Source organism: Camponotus floridanus, unplaced genomic scaffold, assembly GCF_003227725.1.
Source record: "Camponotus floridanus strain SB8 unplaced genomic scaffold, Cflo_v7.5 scaffold20, whole genome shotgun sequence".
Lineage (NCBI taxonomy): Eukaryota > Metazoa > Arthropoda > Insecta > Hymenoptera > Formicidae > Camponotus > Camponotus floridanus.
In genome coordinates this window covers 2,474,124-2,496,919 of record NW_020229326.1, presented here as the reverse complement: position 1 = coordinate 2,496,919, position 22,796 = coordinate 2,474,124, and the positions used below count along the sequence as shown (strand labels likewise).

At 38.1% G+C, this 22,796-nt stretch overlaps 1 protein-coding gene across 2 annotated transcripts in view; it reads right to left on the bottom strand.

Moving 5' to 3' along the window:
* Positions 1–22,796, bottom strand: part of LOC105250149 (protein roadkill) — a 67,117-nt gene that overhangs the window by 28,831 nt on the left and 15,490 nt on the right. For both annotated transcript variants that reach the window (XM_025408342.1, XM_025408344.1), the window contains exon 3: positions 8,047–8,109. The gene's annotated coding sequence lies outside the window, so the exon portion shown is untranslated. The remainder of the gene's footprint in view (positions 1–8,046; positions 8,110–22,796) is intronic.

Genomic DNA, 22,796 nt, shown 5'->3' with positions numbered 1-22,796 from the left:
GAAAGACGCGGAGCTAAAAACATCATGATATATACATGTATGTAATTTTTCTTTCGTACATTTTGAAAGAATGTATATATATATATACAGAAATAGAATTTAAATCAATATTAAATAGGATTGGAAAAAGATTCGAATTTAAATCGAATTTACAAAAAGAGCGAATAATTTATTACTAACATAGTGTCGTGAATCGAGAAATTCGACTCGTTTGAGAAATTTTTTTAAAGACAATCGATATAGAAAAGGGCAATTCTTTCAAAGATATGAACGGTATACACGATATGTGCTTTGCATTATCTAACAAGGCTTACCATTTATTCTTTGTTATTAACGCAACCAACAATCTAGCGACTTTTTCAACGTAACAATAATACAGTTACAACAAGCGGTCGAGACGAAGAAAAAAAATGCAACATAATTGTAATTGAGAATTTGTCAGAATTTTAATAAAAAAGATTAATAAGCCGCGAGGTAAAGCGTAGATTAATTAAATAAGTGATAAAAACTCTTTAAGAGGCGAGAAACGGACTTGGAGATAAGCGAGCAGAGCGAATTACGCTATTCCTCAAAGTTTTAGGGCTTTGTTTTAGTTTGGGCAAGCTAATATAGAAAGTGCTAAAGAGGGAGGTTAGAGAAGAGACAAGAGCGCTCTCCACGGAAGGCGGGGGCGGGAAACGGCGATGGAAGGGGTGTTGGAAGAAGAGAGAAGAGCGGCTGCTTGTAATGTTGCGAAAGGTGATTGCGTTAGAACGAGCGAAACGAAAAGAAAGAAGAGAGAGAGAGAGAGAGAGTGGAAGGAGGGAAAGAGAGAGGGAGGGAGGAGGGAAAGAGAGAGGGAGAAAGAGGAAAGGAGGGAGGGAGGAAGAAAGAGAGATACAGGACGGAGCCAGCAGCGGCGGAGGGTTCAGACGAGGTCAGGTCACGGGACGAGAGAGCCGAGCCGCTCGCTCGGTCGATAGAACGAACCAAGCTACCACCTATGCTATGCGACGGCTGTGCTGATGGTGGTGGTGGTGGTGAATCCTAGTAGTGGTACCACACCATGTCGCGCGCTCGCCATGGCTAATGAGAGCGAATATACAACCATCACCACCTTTACCACCATTATTGTACTGTGCTATGCTACGACGAGTCCGTAGCGATTTCTCGACACGACTGCAAGAGTCTGCAGCAATGTTGCCATCGACACACGGCGCACGATTGCCTGATTAATGCCGACTGGCACCCGACCACGTGAAATATGCACACGAATAGGAAAGAACAAATTGAGATATATCGCCGATATGATATCGCTGGTGCTGCTATATGCATAATGCACATCTCGGACAGTGCAAAGCTAATGTTCAGCAGTGAATATAAACGGGGTGAAATGTAAATTAAAACATGTAAATTAAAGCATTGCGTTAAATGTAACGGGAGGAGAAAAGAGAGAGGAAAAATTTAGATAAATCGACAGTCTCCTTTAAGATTAATGCGTCAAAATGTATCATTGATATACATCGCAACGTTGCACAAGATGTTGCACATACTACGAAATGACAGTTTCGTACATGTGTATTATATTTATAAATGTATTAAAGCGCACGTTTTATGTTTGCATTAATGCAAATCAAATTAATGAATATTTATTTAAAGTCATGCGTCATTTACGAATATTTACGAGTATTTCGCTCAACACACTGTCACAGACATTTTTGTCGTCTGCATGTACGTATGTACGATATTCACTTTAATTTCTTACTTTTATAAACTAATCTCTCTCGACGAGATAAATTATTGACGATATTTTGTCCGACCTGTCGGACTGTTCGTATGTAAATAGACGCTTATAAATGCATGTACGTGCTCCTCACGGCCGTCGATTAAATGCCAAGCGAAGCGGTTAAAGAGAGATCGGACGTGCAAACTCGACAAAGTCGCAAACGCGTCTGGCTATCGTTATTTAGGCTGATCGTGCATTTCCGCGAGGCTGCACAGTTTTTTTCTTATTCCTTTAATCGCTCATTGTTCTTGAACGCGCATGGCATCCAAAGACATCTGTCGAGGATGCACCGGTAATTTCTATCGAGGGAAATAAAACCGTGAAAAATATACCGCGACTCGCGCCGACCGCTCGCCCGCTCGCTTCCTCGTCCGGACATTCGCAAAAGCTTGGCGAAGATACGAGGTGTCGCCATTAACTCGACAATGCGGCGCGTTATAAACTGCAAATTATATTATATTATTCTCAAACTCTTGTGATTCGCATGACGCAAGTTGATTGTTGATCTCGTTGACAATACGACGACGAGAGATAAGAAATGCATTAACGGAATGCATTATTAACGGAATACAATCTCCGGCCCTTTTCCAATTTAAAAGCTATTTATATGCGATATTAACGCGACGCGAAAGCCGATCGGCTTGAATCTGTAACGTTACGCGCGATCCGATATTTGATATCAATTTATTTTCGCGAATTGCGACAGATTAAAGCGTTAACGATTAACGAGACGCGCTCGCGTTACGGGAGTTGGATTCGCTCCAAGGAAGATGGCTCGATCGGGAGGAGGAAGGAGCTTTTCCGAGTACATGTATTACGGGGGCGCGGCTCACCGCGAAAATAAATAAACGATCGCCAACATTGCGCACGTGCGGTTAACGAAATATCTCTAATTCAAGTCGACGAAAGAGAAGAGGATCGGGACGAGAAAAGGTCTCTTCGAACTCGTCCCCGCTTCGCGGATAATCGTCGTCGGATAATTGATCGTGGAAATGACTTTTACGATAAAACGGAGTCAAAGTCAAGACGCGGAGATCCGATACGGACCTCGCTCAACTCGGTCAAGGCGGGAGACCGTTAGAACACCCGTCGTAGGACACGTTCTATACGCAGCGGCGAATATATCGCGCGCGGGATGCAACGCGAGCGCGTTTCTCACCGTGTTCATTTTTGCTTGGGTCATCGAGAAATATGCGCGACGTGGGATATCGAAGCGACCGGCAACGTGACGCACCTCAACGCGAGTCCAATATTCTCGATACGCTCGCATGAATTTCATTCGCTCGAATTGTGCATATCGCGATATTAAAAGTTGCATAGTTTCGCGCGCTCGAGATATGATTTCGCTATAGTTTTACCGGATACGGAAACATCGAGACTTGGCGGATATATATCTTACCGTGTTCTTTATACCCCGATCTAATCTCAACTTTCCCTTAATATAATTGACTTAAACGATAGCTATCGTTTCCCACTTTCTTCATTGTATAGCTGACACGTGCCACGAGTATAGCACTCTCTCCGACATACGTATATAGATACGCGAGTCAACGATCTGAAAATGTCATTTTTCGCCTTTTATTCTCGCGTAAAGCACTTTGTAAAAAAAAAATGCATGGTACGAAATTGTAAAGTTAACCTCGAAATACAATTGGATCGCTCACAAAGGAATTCGGATTCCCGATGAAGAGATAAACTCTGTCCGCGGATATATTATTCATATTGACGAAAGAGATTTCTCCATGTGCCCGATTCTATCGACAATCGCTGACATTTCTTCTGGGAGGACAGGTGGGAGGGCGCGTTTGAATTGTAATAAAAATGAGGTCGGCTTCTCTCTTGTGGGCCAAGGCATCGCGCGCGTTAGGCGATCTCCGCTAAGAGAAAGAAAAAGAGAGAGAGAGAAAGATCGCGCGCGACACCGATCGATGTAATCGCTTTTTTTACATTAACTTGGATTATATTGGAACAAAGAAATGTATGCGTGTGTGTGTGTGTGTGTGTGTGCGCGCGCGTGTAAACACAGTAATTTTTTGTAATAACAAATTATATTCATTTGTAATCAATTTGTAATTATAAGCGGAAAAGGCCAAACATACTTTCTACGACACTTGCATTTTTTAACTTTAATCCCAAATTGAAAGCTTAAAGTAAAAATATATACGCAATATTTACTAAAGATTGATGCCTGTCAAATTACATCACAATTTTCATCATTATTTCGAGTTTTGCAGCAAAGATTCTTTTTTTTAAAGTGAAAGAAAAAAATCTTGATGATTTTCACCATGTCTATGTAATTTTCAGCAATTAAATCGCCTTCATCATCTTTTTTTCTACGATAAACAGGACTTGTAAAAAACCTGTCACATTTTTTAATTCGTGAAGACTAATTAGATCGACTGAATTGTTTACCTCGACAAAAATGAGGAATAAAAAAACGACGCAAAGTGTATACTGTTAAGAGAAAAAAGAATGAGGCGATTAAACGGATTAAATGCGCTTATTATTCGCGTTCTGTCGCGAGATGAACGGAAATGAACGCGCTTAATAGCCTTACTCGGAATTCGCCGAGAAGCCCGGCATGACAAATTAATTAACGGTGCTCCCTGGATCGGCTCGTTAACTTAATTACCTCTCGAGCACGAGTTCGGATTCGCTCGACTATAAAATATACGAGATGATTGATTATTACGACAACAAACTGAAATCGCATCGAACTAGTTTGCGATCGAATCGAAGGTCAATATTACATAATTTAATTACCAAGATTTTCATCGTTTATATTTGAGGCGCGATACGATTTTCGCGGGTTTTTCCGATAGCTAATTCTTGCGCAAAGCCAAAGTGACGAGAAGAGATTATCAATCTCCAAGTCGTCTCGAGAATAAAGAGAAGCCACATTTAGAACGATAAAGTTGGAGCACATTCTCATAGCGAGATCGTGCAAATCGTAAACTCTTTCGGAGAGTCTCGAATCTCGAGAGAGTATCATTTTGTCATTCGACGTTTGAATATTATCGGAATGTTCTTTTCCTCGAAATATTTTTTATACATTCATATTTTATATCTTTATTAACTTGAAATATCTCCGAATAAGGGAGATGTAGACAAGTAACAAATATTGTCGCGTAATATTTTTAATCCGATTACTCAAAAACAATAAAACTCGTAGAAAACAAAAATAAATGAAAGGAGAACATTTTCCGACGAGAATTTTATGTATATTATATGAGAATTTTCCAGGTGTAAATTAGTCGACCATGGCCTTCGATAGCCCCGGATAAGTCTGTAGATGCCTTCATGGAGCAGCGGAGCCCACGATCGATGCCATCGATTATCGATAGTGGGGTTAAGGTCATTCTATAATCTAAAAGTGATGCAGAACGACACGTGGTATGTATTTCTCATTTCTCACCGTTTGACAAAAAGACCTTCGTTGATTCGGCATCCTTACAGCCAGAAATCAGATTCAGATATTAATATAATATAATTATGCCCCACACACACACACATTTAAATTTAATTTTTCACGGAGGTGCCAAGTTACAGAGATGAAGACGGAAATTATCGGATATCTGTAAATCTGAAATCTGCTTGAAATAAAGTTATCAAATAATATCGTTGCGCAAATAGAGAGCCTCAAATCTGAGATACGATCGAGCCTAAATTACCTCTTGACAAATTAACCGCGATGAACGATGCAAAGATAAAAGACACCGCGAAAGTTTCGAAAGCGAGGACTGAGGGGAAAGTCGAGAATAGAGAGATCGCTCGGCTTCGATAAATTGAAAATGTGGGAAAGTTCGAGAAATATAACGTAATATATATATAAATAATATTTTTTTATATATTTATTTAACAAAAATATATCTTTATATTTAAACCTCGAGAGATTTCTTTTTACAACTTTTGATTTTCTTCATTTTCAACGCAAATGTTTTAAATCGATTCGAAATTGAAACGCTTTGATTTTTTTCAATACAAGTCTTTAATTTGTAATATTTTGCATCCTAAATGTGCTTATCTTTAATTCAGATATACTGAACTAGTACCAGAAACATATTTTACAAATCCTTCGAAGAAAGAGATCGCGTCTCGTAATTCATGCTCTTCTCATTTTCTCATTTATTACATCGATCATCGGAGATTGATTATCGATCGAAGAGGCAGGAAACGCCGGAGGTCGCATCAAAGTTACATCTCCGTGTGGGCTTGGCCATGTGTATAGAATGAATGGAACGGCGAGAGGCAAGAGAAACACACGCGTCGTCACACACACGTACGTACAAACACCACGTGTACGCACACGCACACACACACACACACACACACACACACACACACACACACACACACACAACACGCACAGAAAGGACGTCCTCGAATGCTCGTTTTACCGCGTCCTAGTCGACCTCATCGTCGAAAATAACCATTTGGATGATAGTTATGCTACAGCTACGTGCTCGCCCTCGCCCATTGTCCTCCTCTCTACGATCCCGGAAGCGGCGAAGCGACTTTCTTTCCCGTCGTCCTTTCCGGAGGTTTTCGATAAAGCCCACTTAACAATCCGACATGGTCATATAAACCGAGGCCGGTCTGCCGCCGTTATTTGCACGCCACGCTAATCTAATCAAACAGTTAACCTTTCCGACGATGAGAACTATGCGATGCTGACGCGACCGAGCGCGTATGCGAATATGATCATGCCTGTGGCCGATCTCAAATATTCCGCCATAATTGAATTTTATGTAGGGAAATTTTACGTAAAGATATTTTTCATATTTTCCTAATTAAGTTAATTTGACACGTATGTATATATTAGTATTATTATTAGTATTATTCAATATTTTAACAAAGTTTTTTCGATTAAGAAATACGTCTATTCACTCAGCAATACGATATAAATTAAATTGACTATGTAATACACTTGATTATGTAATTGTAAATACACGTAACAAAAATAACAGCATAATGTATAAGATTCGAAAATTGTTATAATCTCAATGGACGGCGCTTTCGAGATGCAATGTTTATACATATGTATATATTTTTTTATCGATCCGATTATTGGTAATGCTTGTTAATTTCTAAACCTTTACATGTGGTTATGGCTAATCTTAAATATCCTACCAGGTTAAAGGTTCCGCGGAAATTTCGCAAAAGTTTCGTGAAAATTTTATATGAAAATGTTTGTCATATTTTTCTAGTTTTAATTTGATGTAATGCATCATTAATGCGTTAGCTTTAAATTAAAAATGTTGATGAGGTTTCTTTGAAATCGATTAAGAAATAAGAGTTCTGCAACAATGTGAATTAAATTAAATTAATAATATAATTATATTGTAAAGTATAATACGCAAGAGCTTTATTACATAATGTTGAAAAATTGTTGTAATTCAATTGACGCTTTCGATGCAATGTTTATATGCATGTACAGGTATTATTTCATTCGATTCGCTCCAATTGTCAGTATGGATTGCTCTTGCAGCCGTTAATCTTTAAATTAGGAGAACATTAAATGCTTACTTTGCGCTAAATGTGTGCGTGTAAGAAATCATGTAAGGATCACCAACGTTAATGATGGACGCGACGCCGATATCTTTACGTAAGCGCGAGGATGAATGATGTCACTTTTTTTTTCTCTCGATTATCTACAATGAAATATTGTCATCCGCGCGTGCAATGGTAAAAATTGTCGCTTCTTCTACTTCTTCATTGTCTCTTTTTATCTCTCTCTTATACTTAACACTTGTAAAGTATTCGCGGCCGAGATTCACGGCGCAAGAATCAACATCTCGATCGGGAAATGACGCCGCGGTTTCGCGCGCGGAATTACGATAAACTATGCGGAAGAGGCGATAGACCAGCTGACGAGGAGATATCTCACTTAAATTAAAATTTTACGTAAATAACGTTCCGCGAAAATTTGATCCAACTTTTAAGTATCTTTGATAACGTTTCAATTTTTATTTTAATCTTAATTGTAATTGAGAAGAATTTTAGTTTTAACGAAATTTGGATCTATATTAAAGAGAAGGACACTTTTGAATCCATCTATGCGCTAATATCAAAATTGACTGTAATATTTGCAATATTTTAATTTTTAATAAATTTATGTTAATAAATTATTAGTGAGTGTACATGGGTTTACTATTAGTAATATTTTATTAAATATTTGACTAAGTAATAGTTCTTCTTATTCGGATATATGTTTTACCGCAAAAGGTATAAATAATCAGCATATTTATTGAAAGGTTTATTTCATACGTGTATCTACTTACTCAACATAATTTGCTTCGCTCTGATATGACCGCGTATCGACTTAACAATGATGGACACAACTTCTGAAATCAAAAATCAGAAAAGATATATAAGTACATAAATCTATTTGCGTATCTCGAAAATTAATGATGTAGAATCGAAGCATTTAACTGCAAATTTTACACAAATATATACTCTCTAAAAGTGAATCAGTATATTATCACTGTAATCAGTGCTGTACTTATAACTGCTTGTAATCAGTGAGTATTTACTGTTTTTCAGTGATAATACACTGATTCCCGCTAGTGAAAGTAATATATATACTACTTTCACTAGCGGGAATCAATGTATTATTACTAAAAAACAGTAAATACTCACTGGTTACAAGCAGTTATAAGTACAGCACTAATTACAGTGATAATACACGATTCACTTTTAGAGAGTAAGTATATAATAAAATTTAAATTTTATACATATGTGTGTGTATATATATATATATATATATATATATATATGTATATGTATATCTTTTTTTTTAATCCAGCATAAAAATACAGTATCGGTACAAAAATTAACATGTGTCGCTTCAATCGGAACAATTCGCTACCTTCGTGAACGCATCAGCTGTACTCGCGTGTGCACGTATCTAGCGGTACCTAGGATCTTGTAATAATTCGACCATAATAATTCGACCTTTTGCCGTACGTTTTACGAGGAATATCCACGACGACGATGGCAGAGTGAAAATCGGTTTATAGCTGGAAGCTATGGCAGAACTTTCAAATGGCCACTCTATCCGACCTTCACATTTTCACTAGATGATTTTCACTCAGCGACCGCCGCTGATTCACTTTCCTCCTCGGGTGGGCGTTTACGTCGACCCGTGCGCAAAAGGCACAAGAGAGCCGGTCACGAATCGAGGATATTAAATCGGACCTGGCTAATAAACGATACATTGCCGTGGACCAAAGCAAACCGCATTATGCCCAATCTTCAGCAAAAAATTCAATAATTTGAAATAATCAAAATTTAACTTATACAATCAAAATTTAACGTATACAATCTTGTATATATATCTCTTTGTAAAATTATCCTTATAGTTAATTTAAAAATCAATTAATTTGTACGATTTGAAAAAAAGAAACAAAAATAAGAAAATTGACTAAAATTATAATAATAATAAAATAGAGAGGATATGTGTTGAATAAATTAATACCTTAAGACATTCAAAGTAGTAATATTTTATTACTTTTTGTACGCGCGCTCTTTTTCGCGCGTACAATCAAAATAATAAAATGTAGAAACGAATGTTAAAACGAGAAAATAAGCAACGCTATAATAAGCTCATTTGCAATGCCGTACATTGAGCAATGGCTCTACTTGGAATCGGCTAGAAAGCATTCTCAGGAAGAGAACCGCCATACATTAGCTCGATATTCTCGCGACTCGTCTCTATATTGTCTCGTTCTCAACTATCTTTCACCCTCACGCTTATACAGTGGCATTCTCATCTAATCGCTATAAAATCGGTACGTTATCATCACACGGAACGATGTCACGATAGATTCCGGGCATTATTATGCGGGCGTTACGGTCCATTTAGCTTATCGGGAACGTTAGCGAAAATCCTGATCGCAAGTTATAGAAAAGGGTAAAGGGAAAGGAGCAGGAAAGATCGACGAAGAAAGAGAAAAGGAAGGGGACCAAAGTGAGGATATTACGAGGATATTACGTTCAAAAAAGAGAAAAAAAGAAAGAGACTTGAATATACTGCCGGATGGAGAGAGAATACCCGATGGGGGGGGGAGGGGCGATCGAGGGGACGATTTGGACAACGACGGCCCTGAGCCACTTGCCACAGTAGGTCAGCTCTCTTCACCTCGCTTCGCCTCGTTTTTCGAGCCTCCATTATACATACACACAGAGACACATTCGCACAAGAAGGAGAGGGGGAAAAAGATCCTCCTCCATGAAGCTTTTCGAACAGCAATGCATATACGCTTTTTCCATCCGCTTTGCATCTATATATATTTGTGATACAGAATCCTTTTTTTCCATCGCGCACCGAATGCCGCATAAATGGTTCCTACATCTTCTTTCTAAAAAATGTTTGCGAGTCGAGTATATATAATCGTGAGATGAGTCGAATGTGCGAAAATTGATTTGTTATGTATTTACATATATAGAATACATTTTTTTCCCCGAGTTTTTATAGCGTTACAGATGGAAATCATTGAAATAATGTGAGCTTTTTTCATATGCGATTAGAGAAGCTCGAATTGAAACTTTGTTGTTATCAGATTTATTTTTATTTTTTGAAGCGCGAATAAAGATACAAGTACTCGAAGGATACTTTGCACACAAAAAATTAGGACTGGCTTAATTGTAAGATCAGCGCGCGCATTGTGAGATCCGTGCGGATTGCAGTGTTCCTTTATGAAACGCCAGGGAAAAGACGCGATGCCCTCGACGATCTTTTGACAGACGCGTACGGGCTGATTTTTATCAGCGATACCGGCCGACGATAGTTACGTTATGATAATGGGAAAAGTAGGTCGGTGCCGAGAGGAATGCGGGGGAGTCGAAGGAGTTAAAGCGCGGCGGCTAGCATAAATCTCCTCGGTGAATTAGCAGCGGTGAAACGGTGTCGTGTCGCAATTTTGTGGAAACAATTCCAGCGCCGGTCTCTATTCAGCCCCGGGGGAGCGTATCGCCCTAATGTAATTAAGAGAGGACTGTGAATAATGCGTCCATTGAAAAGAGAGAGAGAGAGAGAGATACCGCGATATATATTATTTCGTCGAGACTTTTGAGAATTATGAGGAGAATCGGCGGAGCTATGTAAGCGAGTAGTTGTATAAGCGATCATTAAATCCTGGATTAAATTTTGATGCCGTCGACGATTGAACAAAGTCTTGAAAGTTTCGCTGATAATATCTCTAAATCGAATTGCATCATATTGTATAAAAATAAATTGTATTAAAATAAATAAATATTTAAAATATAAAAATAATTAAAATAATAAAATAAATAATCTGATTAAGTATAATAGATTCTTTTCCTATCTTTCCTCCTTCTTCTCGAATCTTAACGTAATTTTAAGGCTCACAAGTTAGAAGAATATTATCACGAGCACATTTTCCCCAGATGTCATTCGGATCGATAATTCGCTCTCGTCGAATCTCTTTGCTTACGAAAAAGGTCCGCGAGAAAAGAGAGAGGGAGAGACAAAGAGAGAGAGAGAGAGAGAGATTTATCGTTAACCTCGATCCTCTTTTGTAGCCGCGATGTTTAATACCTACTCCCACTCGTTCTAACTGTACCACTAGGCCAGGTGTCATCAACGATCGATTAGATAGATAGATGTCGATTGGGGAACTTTGACGTTAGGACTATGACACGAGATAAGAATGACTAGATACAATGGAATATAAGTTTGAAAGGAATATATAAGAATCCGAGTCTTCGACAGCAAGAAAAGAGACATCGAATATCACCATGCAGATATTAGATATACATAAATATCTATTTACAATATTTATTTTTTATTTTCAATTACTTGGTGGTATCGAAAATTTCACAAACCCTATACTTATTGTTTTGATCTTATTATGTATCTGTTATTACTCTCATGTAATCTACAACTTTTCACACTCGTATACATACATATTTTTCATAGTGTATTTATACACAATATATATTTATATATATTTATATTAAGATATAGCCTCATTCTCTCTTTGAATGGTCCTACTTGTTTTATATTACAATGTCAATTACATTGCCGCATCAAAAATTGATTTTTGTACGGATCATGTTTACCAATATGTAAATATGCTAATTGATATTTCTTTAATTTTGCTCAAATAGTAAAGGCCATTTTCTGTTGATATACTTGAAATTACATTGTATAAACACGTCCGCAATTTTTGTTTAATCAAAACTTTTATTTTAATTGAAAAGAAGTAGAGTAGAACGTTCGCATATTTGCTGCATCGTAAATTTTATATCTCATGGAACGTCTTATTGGTTCGTTTATCGAAGATTTATAAACATATTTCTAGATGAATATATTTCTAGATGAATATATTTCTAGATGAATATATTTCTAGATGTTTCTATGAATGCCAATTTTTATTTTATTTATCTTTCACAAAAATAAAAATTAAATTTATACGAAATTATTTTCTGTATCTTTGTTTATCTTAATTTGGATTTTTTTTTCTCGCGTTAATACACAGGAGAAAACTGCTGGATATTTTTATTCTATACTGAATATACGTATTATTTCCAAATAATTCAAAGATTGACAAGAAAACTCGATTACAATACGTCTCCTTTTCTTGTCCATTTTGGAAAGAATCATCTGTTATATAACAGGTAGGGAATCCCAGATTCTATTTACCTTCGACTCGCATTTAAGATCCTTTGGTCGTTTGTCTCTCTGTGGATGGTACATGTATAGTGGCAGATGATGATGATGATGATGATGATGATGATGATGATGATGATGATGATGATGATGATGACGATCATGATGATGATGGTGGTGGACCAGTGAATGGAATAAGGACGAAAAGAGACTCACTCTCTCGTCCTTGCCACAAAAATGACGCACTGTGTATATAGATTCGTTTCAAGTCGTGAGACAACGAAGGACGATCGAAGAAAGAGGGAGAGAAAGAGAGAGAGAGAGAATGGCACAGCTGTGCGCGAGCGCGGTTCCAAAACCGCAACGAGGAACTCTGCGAACATCCGAATGGCTTTTCCACTACAGTAGAGCGAATGCGAAGACGATTACCACGGAAACTTCTGCCAGAGTTTGGCAAGACGCAATATCAGCGACGTGGGCGCATTAATTCTCGCCGATTGCATCGTGCTCCGTTTGTAATTTCCGAAAGCGCGATTAACATGCCTCTTGATGCACCGTCGCATATATAAGTTTACAAATGCTAAAAATCGAATCTTTTTTTATTTTACCTTACATTCACATTATATCGTAACCTTGTACAGAGAGATATATTTCCGTTATATTTCAAAATCTATTATAATAAAATCTTTTTAAGCCAAATATTATAATTGTGCAATGCGCGATATATTTTTTATTGTAATAATGTTCGTAATATTCTAGTACAAAATTGAAGTTTATAACTCCGAGACTTTCGACTTTAATGAAATGAAAGAATTTTAATGATGCAAATATTTATTTATATCAAGGAACGAACGGTTAATCGAAAATTCCATATAATTTTGGGATTACGAAATTTTTCCATATTATTAAAATATGTATAAAGAGAGATTCGTTTAATTTTGAAATAAAGCGGTTGAAAACGATTCTACGAACATCTAACTATGAAAAATCGTCTCTCAAAGTAAAAAGAAACGAGATAGGGTACGTATCTTCACCCTTGTATTGATGGAACAGAACGAGCAGCGAGGGCGAAAATCCAGAGGGCTCGAAGGGTTCCGTATCGTTGGGCATCCGAAAGAATCGAAACGCGTCTCGAAGGGACCGAGAAACCGAGGGGTCCATCCTACACACCCGCCCTCCGACGAGACTCTCGTTTCTACTCGAATCATTGTCCAGGACGGCATATGGCGTTTGCTTTGTCCAGGAGAGAAAGCTTCTTCTCTTGCCAAGCCTCGGATAAAACGATAATGAAAATCGATTCCGAAGTCAACCATGCGAGAACGCGAACGCGCATACACAACGGGGGGCTTTAAAATTTGACCCCGCTACGTTTAAAACCCTCGAGTAATTTAATTTAAATAACATTCATATATATTCAAGATACAATGTACGCGCCAACCAGCGTCGCTTAATTTTACATCAATTCTTATAGCCTTTTCATCACGTACCTCTATAATGTAAATAATATTAGCAATTTGCGCAATATTAATCCTTCATAAGCGATCAAAAATCCTTTAATCTTTAAAGCTTTTAAAAGCATGACTAAAACAACAAAATCGACAAAAAAGGAAGGCATTTTGAAAAAAAAACAAAGTTATAGAGACGAGTACAATATAAATACAACTCAGGTATTTTCTCGAAATACAACTCCGATGTCTTCTCTCGTAGCTGTAGTTTCATAAATTACAAAGACAAAGCACAAACCTCAGAAAAGATTATCTCAGGTAGCTCCTGAACGTTTTTATCGAGGTCAGAACCAAGTCGCCCACACTTGTTGGAATGAATGAGTTTTCTAATATTCTCGACAGTCCGATTTCACGCGGAAGGGAGAAATTATGTGTGTGTGGTGTGTGTATTTAATATAAAAAATTATATGTGTGTGTGTGTGTATAGAAATTTTGCAGGAAGCAAAAGAGAAAAGAGAAGTTCTGTCGAGAGAGAGCGAGCAGAGAATGGATAGCGCGAGCGGCTTTTGCGCGCGGGCTTTCCAACACGGTGATATTTCTGGTGATAACTATGCCAGGGACTGCCGGGTAAGTAGCCACTATAATACAGCTCGGTTCGGAGTAAAAGTACATGGGTAACCTCGTAAGCGGGTTCACCGTGTCGCTTTCACTCCCCGTGCCGCAATATTATCCGCCGCTCGCGAGGACCAAGCGCGCCCAGCGAGCGCGAGCTCGACGGATCGTAGACGTAAATACGATTTTGTAGTCAACGTGCAAAATCAATGCGAACGCGTAATGTCATATGCGAGATGAAACGCGAATTTTGAATATGGTAAAAATACTTTTGAAAATATTAGATTTTATCGAATCGAAATACATCAGAGATCTATAATCGGATATAGATGTATGCGCGCGCAAGTTTTGTTCACGTTATTTTAGTTTACCTAAAAGATTAATAAAAATAAATATTTTTATTTTATAGCTCAGGAACGAGAACAAAAATGATAAGAAACGATACGTTATGCAACACAATGATATGTTCTAGCGCTGCCACGCAGCTCCTTTTGATAATTTTCTTTCTTTTCACGTGTGTGTGTGTGTGTGTGTGTGTGTGTGTGTGTGTGTGTGTGTGTAAAGTATAAACGCACGAAGAAAATATAAAAATTAGAATATAGTTTTCGAAATCGTGAAACATGCAAAAGGGAGAGAGAAAATCATGATATTTTTATTCGATAATATTATATACGTATCATATATAAAAGACTCTCTGTAATTATTAAAATACTTGGATGCATAGACAAATGTATAATTTACAATTTTTACAGTAACAAATATTTATCTTAATATTATTATATATTGCAGCAATGTTGTAAAGTAAAAGAAAATGTATTTTTCATATAATTTATTCGGTAAACCTATAAATTACTTTCCGTACATGTTCTTGAAAAATGATATAAATATAAAACATTTTTTAGACGCGAGAATTAATCCCCAAAAAATCTTTAGAATAACTTAATCATTCGCACGTTACGTTTATCAATCGAGAGAGGAAACTACAAGAGAAACTAAAACTCGCGAAACAATGTGTATATATTGAATTAAAAACCTAACCGCTATGCGATCAACGGCGTGTAAACGACATTGATTCCTAGGCTACTCTCGCCAGGCCAAGTCTCGGAAACGACGATAACGAGAAGCAAAACGACTTTGTTACGGGTGCATCGTGCGCGCCACGTATACTTGGGCACGGGCGCATTGAAATTGCGCCCACACGCGCATAACCGTCAGCCGATCGAACACACGCGTAACGAACGGCGCGTGATTTCCGCGTGGTCGCATTCTCTTCTCTCGCGAGAAGGGAAACGGACGGAAGGAGGGGGAAGAGGAAGAGGTGGGCGGAAAAGGAGAAAGAAATAGACTGCGCCGATCCTCGGTCCATTAATCGCAGGGAGAAGGGGCTCCGCAAACACGGAATGAAATTCGCATTAATCATAATAATTATCGGATATACGCGCAATCCGCGGGCCAATATTGTCGTCCGCGATTAATGAGAACGTTTCATCGCATCGTTAAACGAATCCGTGTCGCGCGCGTATATTCGCCGCATTATAACGTATAAAATATTGATTCATAAATCGCGAGATCGCGCCTGGAGGTGACGAGAGATACCGCGTAGTAGATAATAATTGTTTACGCCACGGTATATTTATGTGTGTGACATGTCCACGCGAATACTTCCCTCTTAAGAGCACCCACTCGAGACCCGCGTGTAAACATGCGAAAGTAACGCGAGATCTTCTAGAGCGTACAACTGTTGTCGTCAGACATTTTCGACGCTGGTATACACAACCGCCGTAAAAAAGTTGAGTATTTCCATAGATAATGATAGAAAGGAAAAGCAAATACATATTTTATTAAATAAATATAATAATTGAATAAAATGTAAAAAAGGGAAAATAAATGTTCCATTTAAGTAGTGTAGAAAAAAAGTTCCAAGTACTGAATTGTCGAGAAATATAATAATTTCAGAGATAAATTTTGGAAAATTATATTTATTATTCGTTCGCTTATAATATATCCTTAATTGGTGTTTGATCGAAAAAATTCGAGCGTTAAATTAGAACGCCATTAAATAAGAAATCGCGCGATTCGATCATCAACCTTGACCTACGATCATGTCGATACACGTAGGAAACTACCGCGCGGTAACGAAATTGGGTTGCGTTGCGAGTAGCGAAGCTTTTTGCACGAGTCTCTTTTTCTCCTCCTCCTCCTCCTCTTCCTTTTCCTTTTCCTCCTCCTTTTCTCCCTTCTCGTTCTCCTTTGCCATCTCTCTGAGAAGGTGCGATACGACGTTCGTAAGGAGAACGGAAAGCAAAGCGGAGCATCGTGTTTATGTAGGTAGGCAGGTAGGTTGCACGACGACGTCTTTGAGGGATCTCGCAAACTCGCCTCGATAATTTACACGAAACGCTCGACAAAGAACGTGAGCGAAAAATTCACAAATTAAATTACAAATTTATTCAAAATAAAATATAAAAAATCTAAGTAAAATATAATTCTGACATATTTAAAAAAGTTTAAGGGAGCATGTATGTATAAAATATATGTAATAAGATAGAATCTCTTTTTATTTCTCTCTCTCTCTCTCATGACATTTACTTCAACAGATATTTATAATTTTCAAAATATTTAAACAAATGTGCAACAAGCAGTAAAAAAATGTTTCGAGACATTGTAAGTTTTCGCTAATCAGAATTTCACTAAAAAATTCGATAAGAATATCATCTTTGTGTGCCTTTTTATATAGTACGGATACACATCTTTCGTGAATTTGTCTTCATAGATTCTGGGTTTCAAAGTATTGATGTTTATTCCAAGCGCGTGCATAAATCGTATGTGTTCGCGGTGCGACACCCGGGATACGATGGTACCGGAGATACGAGAGGGTTATGCTCCCACTTACGACACGACCGGCGCGGTTAGCCTAGATTACAGACACACGCCTTCTCTCGCGCGTATGGAGAAATTATAATATTGTTAAACGACGCGAGAGAAAGAGAGAGAGAGAGAGAGAGAGAGAGAGAGAGAGAGAAACACGGCGTGTCGTGTCCAATAGGTAACATTAACAATAAGACATTACTATGCGTCATCGTGATCCTCTATGATCTCGCGTCTAGCGTCGATACTTTGTGCATGATTAATCATATGAGAGAAGAAGCAAAGAAAAGACTTGGAAACCCATTATTATAAAATAATGACAATTTAAACCCAAAGATGCAGTAACAAAAATCATTTTTATGCAAAAAATGTATCTTTTCGTTGAAAAAAAAATAAAATTTCTTTCATTAAAGTTCATAAAGTTTCTTTCATTTCTTTAAAAATAATATTTTTCTTCATATTTCTTGTTGGCATAATAAAAAAATTTTTTAAGTTATTATGTTTTTAAACTTTATCTCTTTTGAAAAGTATTAAAATTGCTTTCAAAGAAATAAACTAAAAAAATAAAAGGATTAATTTTTTTAAATTTTAACAAAATTCATTTATATTCGTGATTAGATGAAGGAAATCAATTATAAGAGATTTTGATACTCTTTAATGATAATAAATATATTAAAAATGGATATAATGAATGTGTGTGTGTGTGTGTGTGTAAAGGAAAAACTAAACTTTGGAAAAGAAACTGAGGCTTACTTTTTCACAAAAAAGCCATATTTTATAATAAAAAGTTAAAGCATTCAGTAAAATTAAATATATTCTTTAATTTATCTGTGAAAATCTTTTTACATACATATCTTTAAGAAAAACGAAATTATAGCTAAAAAGATACTTTCTCTTTTCTTTAGCCGAAAAATTTACCATTAAAATACTAAGAATAGAATTAAAAAATAAGGGAGAGAAATTATATCGATATCAGAGTTTCTGCATTGAATTTATGATTGTAATCAATGCTCTCGCGGATGGCTTAACACAGAAATCGACCAAACATCAATCGCTACTAGCTCCAATTCGCAGTTTCCGATGTGTTCGATTCGTATAGGTGAATACTTTATGTGACCCTCTCTTTTGTACGTAACCTACACAGCCTCTGTCTGTTGTGTTAACCTGACCTCGTCGCGTTGTCGCGTGATTGAATAGGTCCGTCAATGGCTCGCTTCATTGAATTAAATAGGCCAGTCGTGCACGTGGATAATTATTCCTGTGAGAAAACGATTAGAAGCGCTCTTCTTCACAGAGAGAGAGCGAGAGACTCGCTTTTGTCGCGACTTATATACTCTGGGTCTAAAGATTAATCTCATTTTCAATAAATATCATGTCGTTAATATCCATTAAACGTAATATTATTTTAAATTATCCACGTTGTATTACGAGATTACGACGTAAAGCATATTGTAATGCTCCGCAATGCTCTAGAGCAAATTAGAAAATATCCGCCTCATTAATTAACAATTAGATCGAGTGTATTACGTGAATTGAAAGTACCGATTTTCGTTTATAATATACAGGGTGCAGGCAGATACTTACTCTTACGCAGCGCTCCGAATTGCAAGTAGAACGTACTTGCGACTCGAAGCCGCGCGAAGTGGACCGAGACCGAGTCCCGTCTCGTCACAACGAGCCTTTTGTGTTGTACGCGCGTTGGCTAGAGCATCGCGAGAGTTTTTCGTTAAAGTTAATCGTTCACGGTCGTAAGTATACATATATGTATCCTAAGAATATGGCAAGCCCTTCTCACATATATTCATTATTATACTAGTTATAATTCATAAAACATTTCAAAGTTTGTTTCAATATATTGACGCGTTATATATATAAAAAGTGTTTATTAAAAATAAATTATTAATAATATAGGGTGTCTCTTTACATTTACATTTCAAAAAGTAAACAAGTTATTCCTTAAATGATTTGATGAAAAAAAGTCTACATATAATTTTTGTCATAAATGACTTCTGAAATCTCAAAGGTCCCAATTATTCTCTTGAAATTTATTGTATATGAAAAGTAACTAACGGACTGATTTTTAGTTTCGAAGGATTGAAAAATTCGACTTGTACGTTATCAATGTATAAATAGTTATTAAGATTGGATTTTTTATCAGTTGCAAAAAAATGTAATTTTTTTTGTTAAACAGTCTGTTTCTCTGAAATTAAGTCGTTTATAACAAAGGTTTATATTATATAATCTCTTCTTAGATAAAATCATCTGAGGAATTATTTTTTTAATTTTCGGAAAATACTTAAAGATCACCCCATGTAATTGCACGCATACAGAAAGTTTCTCTAAGATATTTACATATATAAACGAGAATTTCTTATAGATATGAAAAAGATGCATTAAAAACAAGATGTTGTTCTCTTTTTATGAAAGGTTAAAGTTGCTGAAACGCTTATTAATGGCTTCTCGACTTTGATTTCGGTTGGCGATACTCGGTTACTATTACGTTAACAACTACTTTCGTAATGAAGCACCGAGGTTAAACGAGATAGAGGCTCTGGGAAAGCAACGGACACATGTAAGACTTTTGTAGGTTTGTAAATATATTCAGGGCCGAGAGCAGAAAAATGAATTATTCTTTTGACCGAGGCGAAAGCGTATCCCCTCGAACGAAATTATTTCGCCACCACGTGCCTTTAAAAATTATCGCTTTCCATAGAAAAAAAAAACGGATATGCACAGTCTCGATTACTTAAACTCAAATAAATCTCGTAAGGCTAAAATCCATGAGAGTATCAAAGGACAATGAAGACTAATCCCGCGCGCATACAGCGACTGAGAAATATCAAAAGTTTCGAAAGAGCGAAAGGACCCGAAGCTGTCGGGCAAAGTGGTGAAATCCGAGTATACTTACGCGAAGGTGACCTAAAAGTGAAACCGTTTGTACGCCTTGCCCATCGTGAAGAGAGAAAGAGAGAGAGAGAGAGAGAGAGAGAAAGAGAGAGAGAGAGAGAGAGAGAGAGAGAGAGAGAGAGAGAGAGAGAGACGGGGAGAGGAGCGAAAAGAGAGAAAGAGAGAAATGCACGTTCTTACACGCTAGAGAAAAGTTCCTTTAGCAAGCGTCAATGTGTCACTCGCAATTTCATTTATCTTTGATAGACAAATATTCTCCTCATTTAAATACGAATAATCGATTGATAATCGCCCAACAGATGATTGATTTCGGACTTTGATTTCCCTAGATGTAATCGGACATCCGAATGCGGGCGAGTTATCATCCCTGGCTGTACATGACTTTCGCGTTCCGTTTCTCTCTCGCGTTCGTTTAATCTCTCGATTTCCCGCGGAAATCTCGGAATCGACTGGCCGCAATCGCGCGGTACTCGCGCGCACTCGTACTCGTACACGTTGGAAACCAGTGCGGCGGTGAATCGAGAAAACATTCTAATTTCGCCTAGTTCACTCGGCTGGTTAGTTACGGTCGCCTACTTGTTGGAACGGCAACCGCGATTAACCTAAACTACGTTGGCGATATACGTATAGAATTACACCCTAGATTGACTTTCTAAGCGCGCTCCTCCCGAATCTGGGACCTAACGCCATTTCACGTAGAAAATAAGATAAATTGTGCCGATATAGTCTCGAAAACGCAGACCGGCTACCAAAAGGATCGGGCGGAATAAATATAATCGTCGTTGAGTAGAGTTGGCAAAAATATCGAGGCATCGATATACATAAGCTCGAGTTGCAAGCGAATAAATAGACGACACAACTTAAAATTCCTTAAAATTGAGCAAAATTTAAGCTCTAAGGATACTCAACGTTGAAGATTGCGAGTCGCTGCGCGAAACGAAACCGACTTTTGCAACGCACGGCGCGTGATGTAACGAGGTTACAGGACAGGAAATTGCTTATCTGTCGACAGGGAGACCGACAAAAAAATGGATACAGTTTGATAATGAAAGTAACCACTATGGGAGAGAACTCGGCCGAGTATCGCGCCGAGTACCTTTTACCAAGAAACGATATATACGAGATACAGTATCATAGCAGCGTTCCTCCGCGGCGAGTTTCTAAGGAGACAGTCACCAACAATCGCCAAGTTAATCGCAAGTCCTTGACATATCGAAGTAGGAACCCGTATCAGAATGCACGCCTCTTCGAATCTCGGGAAGCTCGGCTCGAAACGGGCGACTTGATCGAAGCGTTCATTCTTCCTTCACCCGATATTTCCATTCGCGTTTGCTATTCATGGGAATATTCCGCAAGTTGTTCCGCTGGAAATCCGCCGGACTAACGCGGTAAAGAAATCTCATTTTGCACGTCGTCCTTAGGGAATAATTCACTCGATGAATAAATATCGCTCATCGATCACGAGGAGTCATTCGCACGTCTAGTTGTATATACTTTTTAACATCTTTATCTGTATTATTTTATGCGTAGCTATTTTTCTTATAAAATAGAAAACAATGGAAAATGAGGAATCGACTCTGCATAATCTGGTTAGAAAATTGACAAAATATTTCAACAACTTTATAAAATTGTTAATATACTAAAGAGGTGTACAAGAAGAGCAGAGATACGTAAAAATAAATTTTTACAGCTTGCATATTACAGAGAGAAAATTATAGTATGCATCGCGCGACCGAGGGTTAAATGTTTAAATTTTCGAGACTTGCAAAGGGAGAACGTGAAGAGGACGATACGCAAACGCGTGAGACGAAGGAACAAAGAAAGACGGTGAGGTCGATGGTAATGATGACGGCGACGCCGGACAGGGTGGAGAACATGAAACGCGCGTGTGATGTGTATGAACAAACGGTGGAGGAGAGGCAGGCAGGCGCGTGCCACTTAGCTCAGCGTGAAACGCGGTCACAGCCTCGACACGTCCAGCTCGCTTCTACCGAAACCGCAGTCGGTGCTTCCAAGACCTTTTTTCGAACTCCTCTTTCGAGAGCGACCGAGCCCTCTCTCGCGGAGAAGAGAGACTCGCGCGTCTCTCTTTGTATAAAATAAAAATTCCTGTTAATTTTAAATCTCCCCGGCAAAACGACGTCGAGCGCTCGAGATTGATCGTCGCTCCGAAAAGTTATGAGCAAACCGTTCGATATTAAACCCGTGTAGTCTCTTCAGGGAAGGAGCGAGGGGATGTGTGAGTCGAAAAGGGAGATGCGCTTCGCGATGCGTCGCGTACAAGCCACGGACAAACGGGAGAAGGTCTCTTACGGGCCGGCGAGACCGATGGCTTGCCCCCGAAACCCTCATACCTCGATGCGCCGCCAGAGATATCTCCTTTTCCGCGGTTTTCTCTAATTGAACTAGTTTTCGAACTCACGGTCGGCTTTTCGAGACGCGCGTACTCGTGACGGCACGGTAACCTCCCGGGCCGCGCGCAATCGGTCCTCTCCCCTCTATTCCGACAATTTTCTCGAATTAATCGAAAGAGCGGTTTCTTAACGAACGAATCACGCTACAAACA